Source organism: Prionailurus viverrinus, chromosome B1 (genome assembly GCF_022837055.1).
Source record: "Prionailurus viverrinus isolate Anna chromosome B1, UM_Priviv_1.0, whole genome shotgun sequence".
Taxonomy (NCBI): domain Eukaryota; kingdom Metazoa; phylum Chordata; class Mammalia; order Carnivora; family Felidae; genus Prionailurus; species Prionailurus viverrinus.
The window spans coordinates 40,344,483-40,363,184 of record NC_062564.1 but is presented as its reverse complement, the minus strand read 5'-3'; the positions used below and the strand labels follow the sequence as shown (position 1 = coordinate 40,363,184).

The window sequence follows — 18,702 nt, the reverse complement described above, 5'->3', positions numbered from 1 at the left end:
ATGATCTCATGGTTCATGGGTTTGAGCCCTGCATCGGGCTCTGTGCTGACAGCTCAGACAGAGCCTGGAGTGAGCTTCGGATTCTGTCTCCCTCTCTGCCCCTCTCTGGCTTATACTCTGTCTCTCAAAAATAAACGTTAAAAAAAATTAAGAAAAAAACAGAACATATGCTCTAATTTTTTATAGCTTTGCTGTAAATGGATGTGGTCTGTTCCCAACCAGATAAACTAAGTGGTCACTTTTAGAGTAGGCTGTTCAAAATCAACCTCAAACTAAAAGAGATGAAATATTCATAAGAGATTCTAATTTCACTTGGCTACAAGAATCCAGTAGGTGGCTAGTTTCTTCAGGAGGGTACAGCCTAGTTTCTTGATGATAAAAGTACATGACTGTATCTCTTAAGCACTAAACATTTCATTTAAAAAAACGCTGCAATGAGTGCTCACTTTTAAAAGCAGCAAAAAACAAGAGGATTGATTAACAACTCAGCTCGAATATTTATAATAGCCAGTAATTATAATCATCCGAAAGGCCATTCTCAGAAACACCAAAGACCAGTTTCTTTCCATAGGCCCTGGCTCACAAAAAGATGGGTGGACAAACAGTACTGGAATATCTGCGGTTGATTGTAGACGGTGAAATAATAAACAATTATCCATTTTAGACCTTAATGTGGTCATTGTAAGAGTTGGTTTCTCCTTTTTCTTGACATTATATTTTCCTCTCTCCAGTTGCCAGGAAAGGGTGCATTTCCCAATTCTTTGACTCACATCTGTTTCTAAAAATGATCTTAAAAAATGACTAAAAATTATTCTTTTTAGTTTCACCGATTGATATCCTTTTTTTGTAAACATATTTAAAGGAGGGGCTCTTGATCCAGATTTAAGGCTTTTTAAAAAACTTTTTAAATAAAAGGAATGGAAGTATAACTGGGTAGCAAATTAATAAATTCCAACTAACATTCTGACTTTGAATAAGAAAAATCTTGTCCTTATTATTCAAGCTTATAAGATTATAAAATAATAAGAAGCCAGTTAGACAAAGGGTATTCTGGTTGTTCACACACAGCATATCAGAACGATGTACACCCAAATCATGACATCAGACTAGTACTCACTATTCCCTGTGTAAGTGTTAAATAGCCCATCTCTTCGCAAAAGAGTGTAGTGGTGGGTCAGTGTTCAGGAAAAATAATTAAGATAAAAGGCAAATCAACACAAAACATCCCCCAAACAATATTCAAAAGAATCTCTCTCAGATCATTTACTAAAGTAATCTCTTCCAAAAATCACCATTAAATTAATCCTTGCCACTGAAGAAAGAGGACGAATAAATCACACTTAATTTACAATTCTTTAGAATGTTTCGGACAATTCCAAGACACACGGAGGAAAAAAAAAGTATTAAAAATAGCCAAGAGAAGGACTAGGCAGCAGCTAAACATAAAGGCCAGGGGTGAGATCAAAATTAGAAACATATAATGTCTGGAGAACTGTCCATATAAGGGTATCTTTAAATCAGTAACTAAGTTAGGATAATCCACTGGGCAAAATAAACCGTTGCCATCATCACAATGGCTGACCCCTCCATCTCTCATTCAGAAATCTTTGGAGTCTCGGGAAACAAATATGATATGTGCGACTTTATGTTGTTATGTTGGATAATACTCAACAGTATTTGGAGATATTTTCAAAGCTGGACTTAACTTGCCTAGTTCCAGATGAGAAACTTCATATATTATTGATCTTTCACTCTTATAAAAATATAGAAGAGTAACTAACCATAGAGGATAAAACTTCTGCTGAGCATTTCTGACTACATCTAGTGTACCATATTTACTTACTTTCCCCAACACCATGGATTTCCAGATTCCACAGAGCAGGCTGTTGTTTGTTCACTGTCATTTACTCATTCATTAGACTCTTAGGGAGCTTCTTAACCTGGTGCCAACACTAGAGAAATGAAATAAAGAAGGCTCCTACCTTCTAGGAATTCACTGTGTGTGGAAGACAGATCCACAAGTAATTATGACACAGTGTAAGGCCTATAACAGAAGTCTGCACAAGAGTAGGGTTGCAATTCTCTTCAGGGCTTGGGGAAAGGTTTTATGATTTAAATGACCAGGCAGAGAAAGGGTAAAAGGCATTTCAGGCAGAGCAAGCAGTATAGGCAAAAGCTCAGAGGGAGGAAACAGCACAGCATGTTCCAGGAATAGCAGAAGTAGGTATCCAGAGAGCAAATGATGGGATATAAGTGGGAGAGGAGGCAGAAGATCAGGTTGAAAAGGTAGATAAGCACTGGGTTGTTGAGGTCCGTAAGTGCCACACTAACAATCTCATCCATTATCCTGTAGCCCTGACACTCTCAAGTCTGCCTACACATTACAATCTCCTGCGAAGCTTTAAAACAAAATATTGACGCCTGGTATTTGTTAATATCGATTAATTGGTCTAGGATGGGACCTGGGTATTTTTTTAAAAGCTTCCCATGTGTTTCTAGTATGTGGTCGGGAGGAGAACCGCTGCTGTAGGCAACAAGGAGTCAACACAACCATGTAAGCAGGATGGTGATGTAAAAATATTAAAAAACAAAACAAAAAACGAGTTAACTGGCACCAGTTTGAAGAGATCACAGGCACGGAGACTAGGGAAGGAATGTCAGTGTACAGGCTACTGGATACAGGCCAGAGATAAGAGTCTAAGACAGGAGCTATTAACATTTCGTGAGTCACTGACCTGTGTGAAAGTCGATGATAAAAGCTAAAGCCATCTTCTTGAGAAAAACTCTTAGGTTAAAACATGTACATTTAACTTCAAGGAATTATGAACCTCTTTGATTATGATAAATTCAAATTAAGAAACCCTGACAGTGATGAGAAAGAGGAGAGAAAGACTTCTGAGGTATAATCAATAGCACTGAGGACCTTTAAGTGAAGGGAAAGAAGAGGAATTAAGGATGACATCACCACTTCTGGCTTGAGTTATAAATAATAAATGTGTACTGTGCACTCACTTAAGTATCAGCAACCATACTGAGCAGCTAACACGTATGTATTGCACTGAATTTTTCCGATTCTATAAGACAGATTGCTGCCATACTAATTTTATAATTGAACAAACTGAGATTTAGAGACAGACATTAAGTAACTTGTCCAACGCCACGTGGCAAGAGTAGTAGAGCCAGAATTTAATCCGAGACCACATGACTCCAGAGCTTGCGGTGTTAGCCTCTTCCAGGACAACCTCTGGTGAGTTGTACCCCTGGATGAACAAGAGGAGTCAGGAGGATACAGTACGGCCAGGCAGAGGAAGAGAAGAGGAAGGGGTGGGGGTGGCAATACAAAAAAGTAGTTTTAGATAAGCTATGTCCGAGATAGTACAAGACATGTGGATGACAGTAGCTGTTGAGTCAGAAAAAACAGAAAGATCACAAGGTGAGAGTAAAAGATACAGAAACAGAACTGGTACTGAGTTCTCCTCATGCACCCAGTACCCTGCTTTCTCACAACACTATAAGCACCATCACTATCTTTCCTTTGCAAGTGAGGAATCAGACACGGGACGTCAGGGCCATGTGAGTGGTGGAGCCATCTTAACCCCTGACCTAAACGTCTAGGGCACTACAAAAAGGAGTGGAAACCAGGGTGTCCTAAGTGGCAGCATCCCCCAACCTCTTTTAAAACTGCTAGTGGGAGAGGCGCCTGGGTGGCTCAGTCGGTTGGGCATCCGACTTCCACTCAGGTCATGAACTCATGGTTTGCGGGTTGGAGCCCTGCATCAGGCTCTGTGCTGACAGCTCAGAGCCTGGAGCCTGCTTTGGATTCTGTCTCCCTCTTTCTCTGCCCCTCCCCCGGTCACGCTGTTCTGTCTCTGTCTTGCTCTCTCATAAATAAATAAAAACATTAAAAAAATTAAAAATAACTAAATAAAACTGCTAGTGGAAGACACAGGGTTTGTTTTTTAAAAAGCTTTACAATAAAGGGGCGCCTGGGTGGCTCAGTCGGTTAGACATCAGACTTCAGCTCAGGTCATGATATACAGTCTGTGAGTTCAAGCCCCGTGTCGGGCTGTATGTGGACAGCTCAGAGCCTGGAGCCTGCTTCAGACTCTGTCTCGGGCTCTCTTTGCCCCTCCCCCGCTCTCAGTGTGTGTGTGTCTCTCTCTCTCTCTCTCAAAAATAAAATAAAGACATAAAAAAAATTTTTTAAAGCTTTACATAAAAAAGCTTTGACAATATTTATCCATTTCCATAACCTAAAGGTGTTTTGATTGAACCATTTGAGGGTAGTAAGAGGCATCTCTGTATTAACCAACTTAAACAAATACTAAAGATACATTTCCACAGGGCAGTAGGCAAACTGAGGGGCAAACCTATGTAAAAGATACAACAGGACACAAATTCTATATAGTGTGTTACTATAACCTGGGGCAAAATTCAGACAATTAGTCTAATGGAGATAGTGTGCCTGTTTCCTGAGGCCATGGGAAGTGGTGAAATTTCCTTTTTTACTCTTTTTGTAGCTTGGAAAGAATGTGGTTTTTCTTCTCTCTAAAGTAACAAGAATAAAATCTTAAACCACACTCACGCTACAAGTCTAGACTAGCTACTTCAGATTTTAACAGCGGAATAACTTTTACATCAGTTTCAGAAAAAAAAAAAAACCTGTTACAGTTCAATGTTTCAGCACCTATACCGACAACGGAGTAGTCTTTGAGTCACAAACACTCCTTCTATAAATGTACTTTTAAAGAGCCTACAATATCATCCTAGAACTGTTCTCTATTTAAAATTAAAAAAAAAAATTTTTAAGGTTTATTTTTTAGAGAGAGAAAGAGAGAAAGAAAGAGAGAGGGAGAGCAGGGAAGGGGCAGAAAGAGAGTGGGGCAGAGGATCTGAAGCAGGCTCTGTGCTGACAGTAGACAGCCCAATGTGGGCTCACGTGATCATGACCTGAGCTGAAGTCAGACACTTAACTGACTGAGCCACCCAGGAACGGGGGATTGTCCTCTATTTTAAAATTAAAGTACCTGAGGGGCACCTGGGTGGCTCAGTCGGTTAAGTGTCTGACTGGCTCAGGTCATGATCTCACCGTTTATGAGTTCGAGCCCCGCGTCAGGCTCTGTGATGACGGCTCAGAGCCTGAAGCCTGTTTCGGATTCTGTGTCTCCCCCTCTCTACCCCTCCCCTGCTCATGCTCTGTCTCTCTCTGTCTCTTAAAAATAAACATTGAAGGGGCGCCTGGGTGGCGCAGTCGGTTAAGCGTCCGACTTCAGCCAGGTCACGATCTCGCGGTCGGTGAGTTCCAGCCCCGCGTCAGGCTCTGGGCTGATGGCTCAGAGCCTGGAGCCTGTTTCCGATTCTGTGTCTCCCTCTCTCTCTGCCCCTCCCCCGTTCATGCTCTGTCTCTCTCTGTCCCAAAAATAAATAAACGTTGAAAAAAAAAATTAAAAATAAATAAAAATAAACATTGAAAAAAAATTTTTTTAATTAAAGTGCCTGAGAGAAATATAAAATTCCAATTAAAAGAGTTTTGAAGTTCTGCTGTACAGCCTTTCATTGAGAACAGCAATACCTTACACAGTACTATTCCAGTCACCCATCACTATGCTTAAAGGGCTCCATTGGGAAGTCAGTGCTTTCTAGAGCAGCCCACCCCATTACTGGAGAACTCTCACCAGAGCTTAGATCAAGCGGGAATCCTTTGCTTTGTTAATTTTCATTCACTCATTCATTAATTCATTAATTCATTCAAACATTCACTAAGCACACTCTGGTCTTTCTATTCCTTAATCTACAAGGGTTGTTGCCATTGCTATTTTATACCCTCTCCTTCAGATCCAGCAACCACAAGCAGTGGTTCCTCATGTGACGTCACGTCTCAGTCCACTGCTGTCCCTTTGCTCGTGTCTACCTAAAATGTGGTTTTCAGATACAGACACAATTCACCAAATGTGGTCTAACCCGCTCATATTTTTAGCAGTCACATTACAGAGACTGCCCAGACCAGCCTGTGGGCAAATAAACTCCCAGCTCTTTTTCATCTCAGGTGCATCTGAGATTATCCTCCATGCCCAGGCATTGTTCAGCTCCTACACGTTTATCCTTAGTATCTTTCATCTTTTGGAACATTATTACAACCTATTGGGGTTATGCTCAGCCTGGATTCTGCTAGGTTTGGTATTAGCCAACTCTCCTAGGCTTATGTCACCTGGAAATTAGAAAAATTTATTTCAATCCAGAACTTTACAAGAAAGAGGACATTGTGATTAAAAATGTGCTATCAATGGCAACTCAAAGTACTCTGCAGGTTCTCTAGACTGAGTACTACTCTCTGATACCCGTATTACCAATTTTTAACCATTTTGAGGGGCAATAAAAACCCCCTTGAAAATCTGATGAAAGCCATAAAGTGCACATTTATATACAATTTTTCAGTCAGTATCAGGTGGTTCATAGACACCCATGAAGCCCATCTGTTGGCCTCCCATTAAGGTGCCCCACCTTAGGGATTCTAGGACCTATGAAAAACATTTCTGGCCACTAGGATTTATTAATATCCATTACTAAAATAACTGATTCTCCTATCTAACACCCAATTTAATACCCAGGAGCCAAATAACCGGCAATCAGCAGACATTATTAACTCGCTAATAATTCTCAAGATCAGAAAAAGTACCCAGAAACTAAGAAATCTGACCAAAACCAAACCATGGATTATAAGAATACTTTACAAACAAAAGCACAGGTACCTAAGCTTATATACACAAAGATATGTGTTACACCACTGTTTGTAGTAAATTTTTAAAAAGGTGTGTGTGTGTGGGGGGGGACATTCTAAATGTCCCTTCATAGAGAAATGGCTCAATAAATCATGGCATGTTGAAAATTTAATTTATTTTATGAAAATAAGAGATCTACATTGACTTGGGACATATCGATGGTATATTGAGGGGAAGTTTCAAAATAATATATAGTGTGATCCTATTTTAAAAACAAAAAACTTACAAATCTTATATTGTTAAACATACTTATGTAAATAGAAAAAAAGGTGTGGAAGAATTCACATCGGGCTGTGAAAACTGGTGGGGGATTAATTCTTTTTGTCTGTACTCATCTTTGCATACTTTCACTTGTTACAGTTAAGTATCACTTTTGCCAAGTAAAAATCAAAAGAAAAAAAGAAAAACTAAGTAAGGTTGACAATAGGATCTATCAATAAAAACGGAGACCTCTCACCCCAATACCCCATACACATTTTCTAATGCCCAATTTCCCAAAAACTGTCCCACCCATAATAAGTCCTGGATGAAATCTAATTTCCTTTTGACTTTTCAACAATTTCGATGTCTTTGATTCCAAAGACAGGCACTCTTCTGTTACACCTATTAAAGCTGTTTTATAGTTTAAATATGACCACAATTCACAAGTGTGGCTTTTGCCCCCTTTAGGGAAACAGACATCTCAGCAGAGCCACGTATATAAGGTGTGTGGAACCCACATTAGTCCAATACATAAAAGATGGATGCATGCAGCACAAACACTATCAAATTCTAAGGTGAAGAAATAGGAGCACAGAGGCCATTCCTGGTGGGCCAGTGGTTCTCAACCTTGGCTAAACATTAAAACTACCTGGAAACATGTTTTAAAACATCAGTGCCTGGGCACCACTTTCAGAGTCTAATTTGACTGGCCTGGGAACAGGTGCTTGTTTCAATCTAAAGTTTCTCTAGATTATTCAAATGAGCAGCCACTGCTTTCTACATTTCGTTTCCTTCCCTTCTATCAATTTTTACAGAGCTTTCCCTTTATCAGTTACTTCAGGGCCGTGACTGTATTTGGGAAAGCCAAAACTGATCAACCAGCCAATGCCTGTCCGCTACACATAATTTATATTGTCCTTCTGTTGATTTTTGATGCCCAACTTCAATAACATTACTGAAATCTATGGGTACCATCATGAGGAGCTCTTCACATGTCAACACTACTTGTAGCTTTGCCTTAATAATGACATCATTTATTATTAATCTTGGGGACAATGAGTCTATAAAACATCTTAGGACTCCAAACATTACATTGGAAAACACAAATCCAACATTACTCTACTGATTATTTGAAATATTGTTGGACATTAATTAATGGACTGCCTGATTTTCTGTGCTCATCTTTACAGGTATTTTAAAATTTTAACATCCACCACATTGCAAAATATTGATGGAAAGAAAAACCATTACTTGAAATATCTCCTCCCACTCAAATTTAGTATCTGAGAACAGTAAAATACCCAAGAAAAATTTCAATACAATATGCAAGGGGATTCACTAACAAAATGAAATATTTCTTTAGTACATGTTATATTACAACACAAAAAGTCAGGATTCAATACTTTGGACTGGTGCTGCAAATTATACAGAAAGATATTTTAAAACAAAGGACACTGTATGTTGTTTATAATGGCTGGCATTAAAAAATAACTGCCTTTATGTATCTACAAATGGCATTAGCATGTATTTTCAAAGAAGCTTACAATGGTCCATTTAAACTTCTGATCTAGGAACTGTACTCCCAAGCATTTATCCCAGTGAAATGAAAACTTAGATCTACAAAAAACACCTGTACACAAATGTTCACAGCAGCCTTATTTGTAATAACCCAGAACTGTAAACAACCCAAATGTCCTTCCACTGGACAAGTGGTTAAACTGTGGTACATCTATGGCATGAACAGAACTCAGCAATGAAAGGAACAAACTATTTGGCACACGCAACAGTTTGAATGGATCTCACAAGCATCATGCTGAGTAAAACGAGCCAATCTCTAAAGATCACAGGCTGCATGAACATTAGAAAGCTGAAGAACACAATAGTGATCACCAAGGGTTTGAGGAAATTATAAAGGAGAGCAAGAGAAAGCCTTGGGTTGATGGGTGAGGGATACAAAATCCTGCATCTTGATTGTGATGGTGGTTACACAAATACATGTAATCAAACTGCACAGAACCACACACACACACACACACACACACACACACACACACACACACACACAAATGAGTGCATATAAAACTGGAGAAATCTGAATAAGCTCTGGATGGCACCAATGTCAATTTTCTGGTTTTGATCTTGGACTTCGGCTACCTTTGGGGGAAAATGGGTGAAGGGTACATGGGACTGCTCTGTATTTTTGCTATTTCCTATGAATCTGCGATCATTTCAAGATGAAAAGTTTTTTAAAAGTGAGAGGAAAACAAGAAGGTGGTCACTTATTTAAAATACACACACCATGTTTCCTAATCTATGTGAAGGTATAAACAAGTAAAAGGGAAAGATGTAATAAAGGTGGCTGGAAAGAAGCAGATGGCTTGAATAACATTTATGGAGCATTTATTATGTGCCAGGCACTACAGCTTATCCCATTTAACTCAAAAATCCAGTGAGGTGACTGCTGATTAATATCCCCACTTTTCAGATGAGGAAACTGAAAGAAGGTAAGAAATTCAATCAGGATCACATGCTGGCAAGAAGCAAAGATGTCAAAAATAAGAAGAGAATTTCAAAGAAAATAGGATTTGGAGAAAAAGTATCATTATTATATCAAGAAAAGATTTAAAAAGTAGCTTAAGATAGGTAGAATGCTACAGAAGTAAATCACAGCACACACTGATGAATACTCAATCCTCCAAGAACTTAAAATCTGTAATACACATTAGCCTAGGAAACCTGAATGCACTTGACCAGAGATGTATTTGCAACTGGTTATTTTTTATTAATCTTTCAATTTCTGCTTAGAATAGAGAAGAAAAGTAACAACGATTTCTCCTCTTTAAAAGATGTCCACCAAATGAAAACAAGGAGAAAAAGGTGAACCAAAATTTAGAAATAATACAAATAGGGCACTCAAAATGGTAAGAAAACTAAGCTGATTGACTATAACAAAGCCTATTCACGAAAGAAAACAGAAAAGCTGTAACACTGTCAAATGCAAGGCAGAAGTCTAAATTAGGTTAGAATAAAACATGAATCTACATATAATGAACAATATGGGCTAGCAAGATGAATATTTATTTGCAATAAAAGTTTTAAATTAAATTATGCAGTTAAGATTGGTTTCAGTCTGGCTTAGAATAAGCGGAAGGAAAATTTCAGCCCTCTTTTTCACTCCATCTTCAATTTAGATCATTGAATATTGAATATTTTAACAGCATGCCAAAAAACAGAAGCAATTCTAAGATAAATTCAATGCAAGTAAATGGGTATTTAAGAGGAAGTTTCTTATTCTGGTTGTAAAGCCTCTGAGACAGGGTTGCTTTTCTAGAGGAAAATAACATCTCAATTTTAATTTTAAAGATCCAGTGAAACCCCAAGAAAATACAATATTTAAAATATTGGAAGTATTAACCACTCTTCTAAATTGCAGACACTAAGCAATCCACGTAGTGTGCCGCTTGAAGTAAATCGAGTAACCGCAGTCAGCTCTGCCTTTAGGATCATCTCTGATAGAAAAGGTATTCTTTCCTCTTAAATTATCTTTTTTAAATTTACTTATTTATTTTGAGAGAGGTAGAGCACAAATGGGGGAGGAACAGAGAGAGAGGAAGAGAGAGAGAATCCCAAGCAGGCTCGACATTGTCAGTGCAGAGCCCCATGTGGGGCTCGAACCCATGAACCATGAGATCATGACCTGAGCCGAAATCAAGAGTCAAATGCGAAAGACTGAGTCACCCAGGTACCCCTTAAATTATCTTCTAAAAGCAAATGAAAATGCAGTGATGATGTCAGCATGTTGGTTCTTAGAAGCTTTGTAAACTTCTAATTCAGGAAGTAACATGCAGGAATTTTACTTGACGTTCAAAAATCTCTCTACAGAAGATCTGGAATAAAATGGCCACACCACAATATTTTCATCTATGGCTTTAATTAATATGATAAAATCTGAAATAGAATTCTTGTCATACATCCTCGGAATTTCTTCCTCATGCACAAATAGAGTAAAGGAGGGCCAAAAAGCAAATGTATCCAGTTGGATGATATCTATCATACAGTGTTTATGGATTTCTCTACTCTAAGGAAATCTCATGAGGTTAACTTATTTTTTACGGGTAAAACCCTAACACATTTTTTATAAAAGCCATAACCTAGGCCATTTTGTATGGTGTACAGATATACATTAAAATCTCCCTGTAATTCTTGGGGGATCATACCAAGGAAATGTATTTTCAGTAATGCCAGATTCTAATCAATGGTGAATACAAATTTTTGAAGTTTTTACAACTAACTATCCTTAAATAGAAATATTTTTAAGGTCTGGAGTGCCTGGGTGGCTCAGTCAGAGCCAGTCAGTGGAAGACTCTTGATCTCAGCTCAGGTCATGATCACACAGTTTGTGAGTTCGAGCCCTGTATCAGGCTCTCTGCTGTCAGCACAGAGCCTGCTTCAGATCCTCTGTCTCTCTCTCTCTGCCCTCCCCCGTTGTCTCTCTCTCAAAAATAAACATTAAAAAAATGTGAAAAATATATTTTTAACGTGTGATAATGATATTGTGGTTGTGTTCTGACAAGGGATTTCTTGAACATACTGAAAATTCACAGATGAATAATTTAATATCTGAGATATGTTTTAAAGTAGTATGGCATTGGGGGCGGGGGGTGGGGTAGTTTAAACAAGATTTGCCACAAATGGGAAGGTAAAGGTGAAGGATGGGGACATACAGATGAATTATCTTGTCTTCTTTGGTACATGTTTGAAATTTTCCAACATAAACTGTGTATATCCATGCATGGGATATAAAATATACTCATGTAACAGGAATTCTGAGCAGAAATTCAGGTTCTTGAATGCTTCTTTTATGGCAAAAATACCAGGCAAATCATCTCACCCCATGGTACTATAGTTTCCAATTTCTAAAATGCAGGGATGGAACATGATTTCTATGGCTGCTTCCAGTTCTGAAGTTTTTACTCTCTGAGAATGCTGTTTTATTCTTCCAAATGGAATTTCAATTCATCTCACTAACTGTCTACAGTAACCGAGTCTATACTGAGAAGGCACAGCTGTCTTAAGACAAAGTATGATCTCAACGCAGCTCTTTAAGACCATCAGTGCCACCCTGTCATCACCTCTCACTTACCACATGAAAAAAAGAAAAAAGGGAGGCAACCACAATGATTTCCATAGGGTAGGTGAAAATTCCCTCCCTTCAGAGATTTGACTAAGGGTCACAAATCACATGATATGTATAAGAGGCACTCCCTTTAACACTGCAAATCTTCCTGAGTAATTATCAAACAATATTTTTATAAATGTATTTTGAAGACTTCTCATCACAGTACTGTTCATAACGGTGAAAAATCTGGTATGTAGATTACCATTAATAAGGGTTTAGTTAAATATATCATGGTATAGTCTTACAATGGAATACCATGAAACTATGTAAAAAATAAAGATATTAGCCCACAATGATCAGGGTATCATAAAGGGACACAGGAACCAACTGAAAGACTCCCAATGGTCAAAGCTGGAAAAATTAGAGCAATAAAGTTGTATCGGATTATAACTCAAAGTATAAATATCATTAGTCTATACTGATATTAAAAAAATGATTCAATAAATAAATGGGAGAGAAGAGAGAAGTCTCCTGTGTAGAATTCCAAATAACGTATGTAGATACTCTGCTTCTCCCCTCCAGAAGGTGGAGCATAACTCTTAAGTGTGGGCTGCTTTCCTTCCAAGGAGCACAAGATGGAAAGTTGAGAAAAAAAGAGTAACTTTACAATAGAGAAGTCTGACAAACACTACCTCAGCCAGGATACCAAGGTCAACATCAACAGTAAGGTCACAAAGCTAGGATGCACCCTTGAAATGATGTGATAAAAACAGCCTTTTGCCTCTGTGGCCTCCCTTAGTCTAACCCCACATAACCCCATTCTAACCATGAGAAAACAACAGACAAGCCCAACTGAGGGGCATTCTACTATCTGACTGGTACACCTCAAAACTGTCAAGTCATAAAAAACAAGGGAAGTCTGAGAAACAGTCATAGCCACGAAGAACCTAAGGAGACATGATGACTGAATGCAGTGTGGACTCGTGGATGGGGTCCTAGAACAGAAAAAGACAGGAGGTAAAAACTCATGAAAGGGAAATCGTAATAAAGTATGGACTTCAACCAATTATAATGTTATCAGTTTGGTTCGTTAATTATAACATATGTACCACACTAACGTTAAGAGGTTAATGAGAGGGGAAACTGGGAACTCTGTACTATCTTCGCAATTTCTTTATAAATCTAAAACCTTCTATGAGGCGCCTGGGTGGCTCAGTTAAGTGTCTGACTCTTGGTTTCAGCTCAGGTCATGATCTCACAGTTTGTGGGTTCAAGCCTTGCATCGGGCTCTACATTGACAGCATGGAGCCTGCTTGGGATTCTCTCTCTCCCCCTCTTTCTCTGCCCCTCCCCTGCTTGCGCACACACTCTCTCTCTCTCAAAATAAATGAAAATAAACTTAGAAAAAAAAAATCCAAAACTCTTCTAAAATAAAAAGTTTATTTTTAAAAAATGAAAAAACAAGATATAAACTTACAACGATGTGGAATGATGGCCAATATATAATAAACAAAAGAAGTGTTACTAAACAATATGCATATTATGAACCTATTTGTATCTTAAAGATATACAAATATGTACTTTTTTACCAACTGTCTGGATAATTTACACGAAATGCTAACCTCTGGGAAGTGAATCACTAGTGATTTTCACTTCACCACCCACTTTATACTTTTCTGTACTATCTGATTTTGTTCTTTCCACTAAGCATTGATCACTTTAACACTCAGCCTTCTATAATCTTACAAACTATTAACAAAGCTCTTTTACTCTGGGAAAAAAAAAATTAGGCATACAGCAGAGGATTAATAGCAGTGCTCCTCAGCTCAAAATAATACACATTTATAAAAGAGTAAATTTTACTTTTTCAAGGAAAAAATGTTTAATTTTATTAAGTAAGCTCTATACCCAATGTGGGGCTCAAACTCACGACCCTCAGATCAAGAGCCTCATGCTCTACTGACTGAGCCAGCTGGGCGCGTCTCAAGGAGAGAAATATTTTAAGTTAGTACAGAAAAGTGAATGAAAGCATGGATTTTAATCAGACTTAGCTTAAATTCCTGGTTTCACCATTTACGACTGGTTATGACCTTGGACAGTTCAACAACCTCCCTCAATTTCCTCATTTTTATAGTAGGAAATATGTACAACAACAAACCTATTGCTCAGCAGAAATATCCTAACATTATTTACTCATCAATATAAACATACATTACATACTACATAAGTGTGTAGTATATAAAATATATTTCATAACAAAATTGTATTGGGTTGCCTGGATGGCTCAGTCAGTTAAGCACCCAACTCTTGATTTCAGCTCAGGTCACGATCTCATGGTTCATGAGTTTGAGCCCCACGCTGACAGTGAGGAGCCTGCTTGGGATTCTCTCTCTCTGCCCTCCCCACCTCAAAATAAATAAACTTAAAAAAATAAATAAATAAATAAATTCAAATTTTATTAGAAGGAATTACATTAGTAGTAGCAAAAACTTCAATGTATGCCTGGAGCCTGGCCCTACTGAGGCTCCATAATGGCAAGTATTGGTATTAACAAAAATCCAAGAAAAAGTAAAACACCATCGGGAAAAAATTTAGTTTCTCTAAGAACAGGGAACAGTAAAAGACAAACCCTACCCTCAGCTCATTCTACATCATCTGCAGCAATTTCCCAAATGTCTCTGCTAACTATTTATTATGGTGATTAAAAATGTTATTGTTAACATGCCCACAGACCTGAGATTCATCCAGAGAATACACATGAAAGCCACTTTTCTAATCATAACCAGCTTAAACTAAGCTTTGGAATACTAATACATCAAGTTCTCCTTCCTATGGAGATAGTTTCCCTATTTATGAATGTCAATACAAATTTATGAATGTCACAACAAATAAACACCAGCCACAAACTAAACTTATTTAAATCTCTTGATTATACATAACGAACTTTAATAAAGAAGCTTTAAATAAGACATATATTTTGATCTGTAACAAATTTCTGGGCTGGCTGATTTATCTCAAAAATGATATTTTCAAATTACCCAAATTCAAACCTTACATTACAAAAAATCATGACAAGTCTAATCACGCTATGAATTAGGGGACTTTTTAAACAAGGCCAAACAACGCACATCAGAAGAATCAATTTGTTCCATCAAGTGAAAAGTTTACCCAAACTGATTTATCATATAGTCTAGGACATACACCCTTAAAGACCTGTTAATTTAGGAAGAAATTAACCAACCATAAACATAACAATATTATATTATTGTGGCAATTTTTTCTACATTAGAAAATGCAAACTGTTCAGTTTGGTTGTTAAAAGAAGTTAATATAAACATCTTTTAAAATAACAAAAACATAGATACAATTCAGAAACTATATTCAGGTTGTTATATGTAACCCAGTGTTGGGATTACAACTATACAAAGACGGATTTTACAACATACTCAAAAGTATGTCATTGAGAACTGCACTGGCAAATAGATCAAAGAAACTTCTTTTGGCTAAAAAAAAAAAAAGAGACTGACTATAAGGTTTTGAGTTAGTTTAGCTTTCTTAAACACTATAAAAGCAAATTTAAAATGGGAATTCCAAGCATTCTGCATAGCAATATTATATATACAAGGAGAGTATAATCCTTTATCATGTTCTCTAAATTCTAAACAACTGAAGAAGGGACCATACTGGCACCTCCTATATATTATCTCATTTAATTCATATAACAATCCTAGATAATCATCACAATTTCAAGGGGAAGACACTCAAACTGAATACTTTAACCTGCCCAGATAATAAGGGATACACCAGCAATTACATTACAGTCAGAATTTATATACCATACATACTACATACACCAGTTATATACATATTATATCTGGTATCTAACTTTTTAGGTTTTTAACCTATACAATTAATCTGTTCCTACGATAACTACTATGTATGTGTATTTCAGCATTTGCCACATTGTACTGTAATCTTTTACTTATCAATATTCCCTATTCAATTATGAGCTTCCAGAGAGAACGGACTATATGGTGTTCATCTCTGTAACTGCAGAACATAGTCCTGTACCGAGCACATCTACATAAATTTCTCCTTAGTAGCTTACCCATGGTTGTGATGTTATTTTCACTAGCTGCTCACAGGTGGTAAATATTACAGAAACATTATCACACTATTAGCCATCCCTTCAGCTTCAAGACACCCAACAGTAACCATCACAATAGGAGAAGGCTTGGGCAGAAAGAATGTTCAGTCTGATCAACCCCAGTGTGTAGCATTACTCTTAAAATTCTATTTAAATACATTACGTGCTATACAGGGTTCTTCTTTTTTAAGTTTCATAAAGCTGCATCTGCGCTTACAGTAGTCTACTCCCAGGAATTCATATACATTATAGGAAACTCAATTACAGGATAGCTCCATGTTCATAGTATATATAAGAATTAAGGAAAGACATAAGATGACATAAATCATCAAAGGCATAAAGTAAACACTTGCCAAAAGGCTACCTTTTCATTACAACAGGACTACAGTGTCCACAGGGACAAAACCATACAATTTATATGCTTTCCCATACAAGAAACAGGACTGGATGTTAATGGCATTTTTGAGAATGTTTCAGTGTAATTATAAAATGCTATAGGTTAATATATAAGGAGACATCAAGTCTCTCAAAACAAAATGAATATTTACAAGATTAAGTTTCTGCTTTGTTAAACATTAAATAAAGGTGTTGGAACTTAAATGGAAATGTAAAAATACCAATGACCTAGTACTAAAACTAGTTAACAGAATTACTGATACTTTTCATTCTTTTAGCAGACCTTTTACCTAATAAATGTTAAAGCATGTGGTTTGTGTTTTCAGTTTTCTTCCCAGTTCTAGATATTGACTATGAATCCTTTTCTAGTATTTACCTTTCTGTTCCCACCTTCCACCCAATTCTACCCCCAAACCTGGTAAGGATGTCTTCTTTAATTTTTCAAAACAAGGGAGTGAATTCAAATGTCTGTCATGAACTCTTGAATAAAGAGTTAAAATGACAGCATCATAAGACTATCCTGACTCTCTTTAAAGTCATATTAGTCTTCTAGAATAGCAATCTAAATCTTAGAAGCAGAAAACACAGGAAGCTCAATGTTCCAAGAAAAGTTAATAATAATTGATTCATCCTGGCTACCCAGGAAATACACAGCAAGGATCCGTGTTCTATGCAAATACTGACAACAAATCCATCTAGCAATACCTGCCATCCTGGGACAAGGAAAATAGAAGAAGAGAGCTCACAAGGCAAATTCACAATGACTAAAAAGTACACAAAGAAAACATCATCAGTTCAGAGGTGAGAAGGGATCAGAACTAAATGAAACACAACAGAGATCAGTGTACTTATACTGACAGAAGTAGACTGAGGTAGTGGAAGAGACGAGATCACCACTGACGGGAGATGTGAGTGGGATGCAAGTGGACAGGACGCGCAGTGGACAGAGGGGAGGGTAAAACAAGCAGGAGCTGGAGGTGACAGGAGCTGCATTACAAGAGATAACAAAAGACTGGAGGCGGCAGACAAGGCAGGAAGCCCACCCAAGGAAATAGAGGGTAAGGAGAACAGAAATCATTTTCAATGGGAGGATGAATCATGGAAAAGGCAGGAAGCAGGCAAAACACAGACACCAAGCAAGAAATTCTAGACAGATGAGAAAAAAAATGTAAAAGTAGTAAGTACATAGGGAAGAAAAGTGAAAAAAGGATGAAGTAAACAGGCCTACTAGGAAATATTTATTAAAAAATGGTTTCTGGAATTTTGTTTTATTAATTTAAATTTTAAAATCGCTTCTGCTTATATTTCTTTCTGTTGGGTAAAACTTGATTCATAAGAACAAAGGCTTCCTCAGTTTACAAAGAAGACAATTATGGCTCAGGTCAACTAACTTAAGTCACAAAAGTAGGAAGCGTTGAAAACAATAAAATTTGCTGTCAGTTAATAATCTTAGTTCTAAGCCACAAACTAATTTTTACACTGACAATGTGTGTATACACATTAATGACTTTAATGACCAATTGCTTCATTTGTTAAGTACAAAAGCCTTCTCTTTTGCTTCATTTGTAAAGTACAAAAGCTTTCTCGTTCTCTCTCTCATATTCTCTCTATGCTTATCAGCATTTGGAGAAATCCCTGCTTCTTACTGCCTCCCCCAAAAAGGAAAGGGCACAGTATGAAGGTAACATTTACATCAATATTGCTAAAAAGAAATCTGACGGAGGTTTAAAACAAAGTTAAAACAGTAATGGTTAAAAGATGTTGTAAATTTTCTATAAATGTCTATGACCCGTGTTATTCTGGTCTCCTAGTTAACTAAAACCACAACACAGAGATCATCCTTCATTTCCACCTAGGAAGAGTAGAGGAAAACAAAACACTGAACAAGAATACAAAAATAGAAAGACGAGCAAACCCAAAAACGAATGGAAATTATTCTAGTCTTGATCTTAGAAAACAAGCAAGGGTAGGAGAGAACCATACCAAAGGTCTATTTATGAAGATACAATTCTTATTTTTAAACTGAAAAAATACGGTCATCAGATCTTCAGGCTAAAAAA

At 37.3% G+C, this 18,702-nt stretch overlaps 1 protein-coding gene across 7 annotated transcripts in view; it reads right to left on the bottom strand.

Annotated features, from left to right (window-relative positions):
• Window positions 1-18,702, bottom strand: part of SLC20A2 (solute carrier family 20 member 2) — a 106,807-nt gene that overhangs the window by 81,842 nt on the left and 6,263 nt on the right. The gene's annotated exons all lie outside the window — the stretch shown is intronic.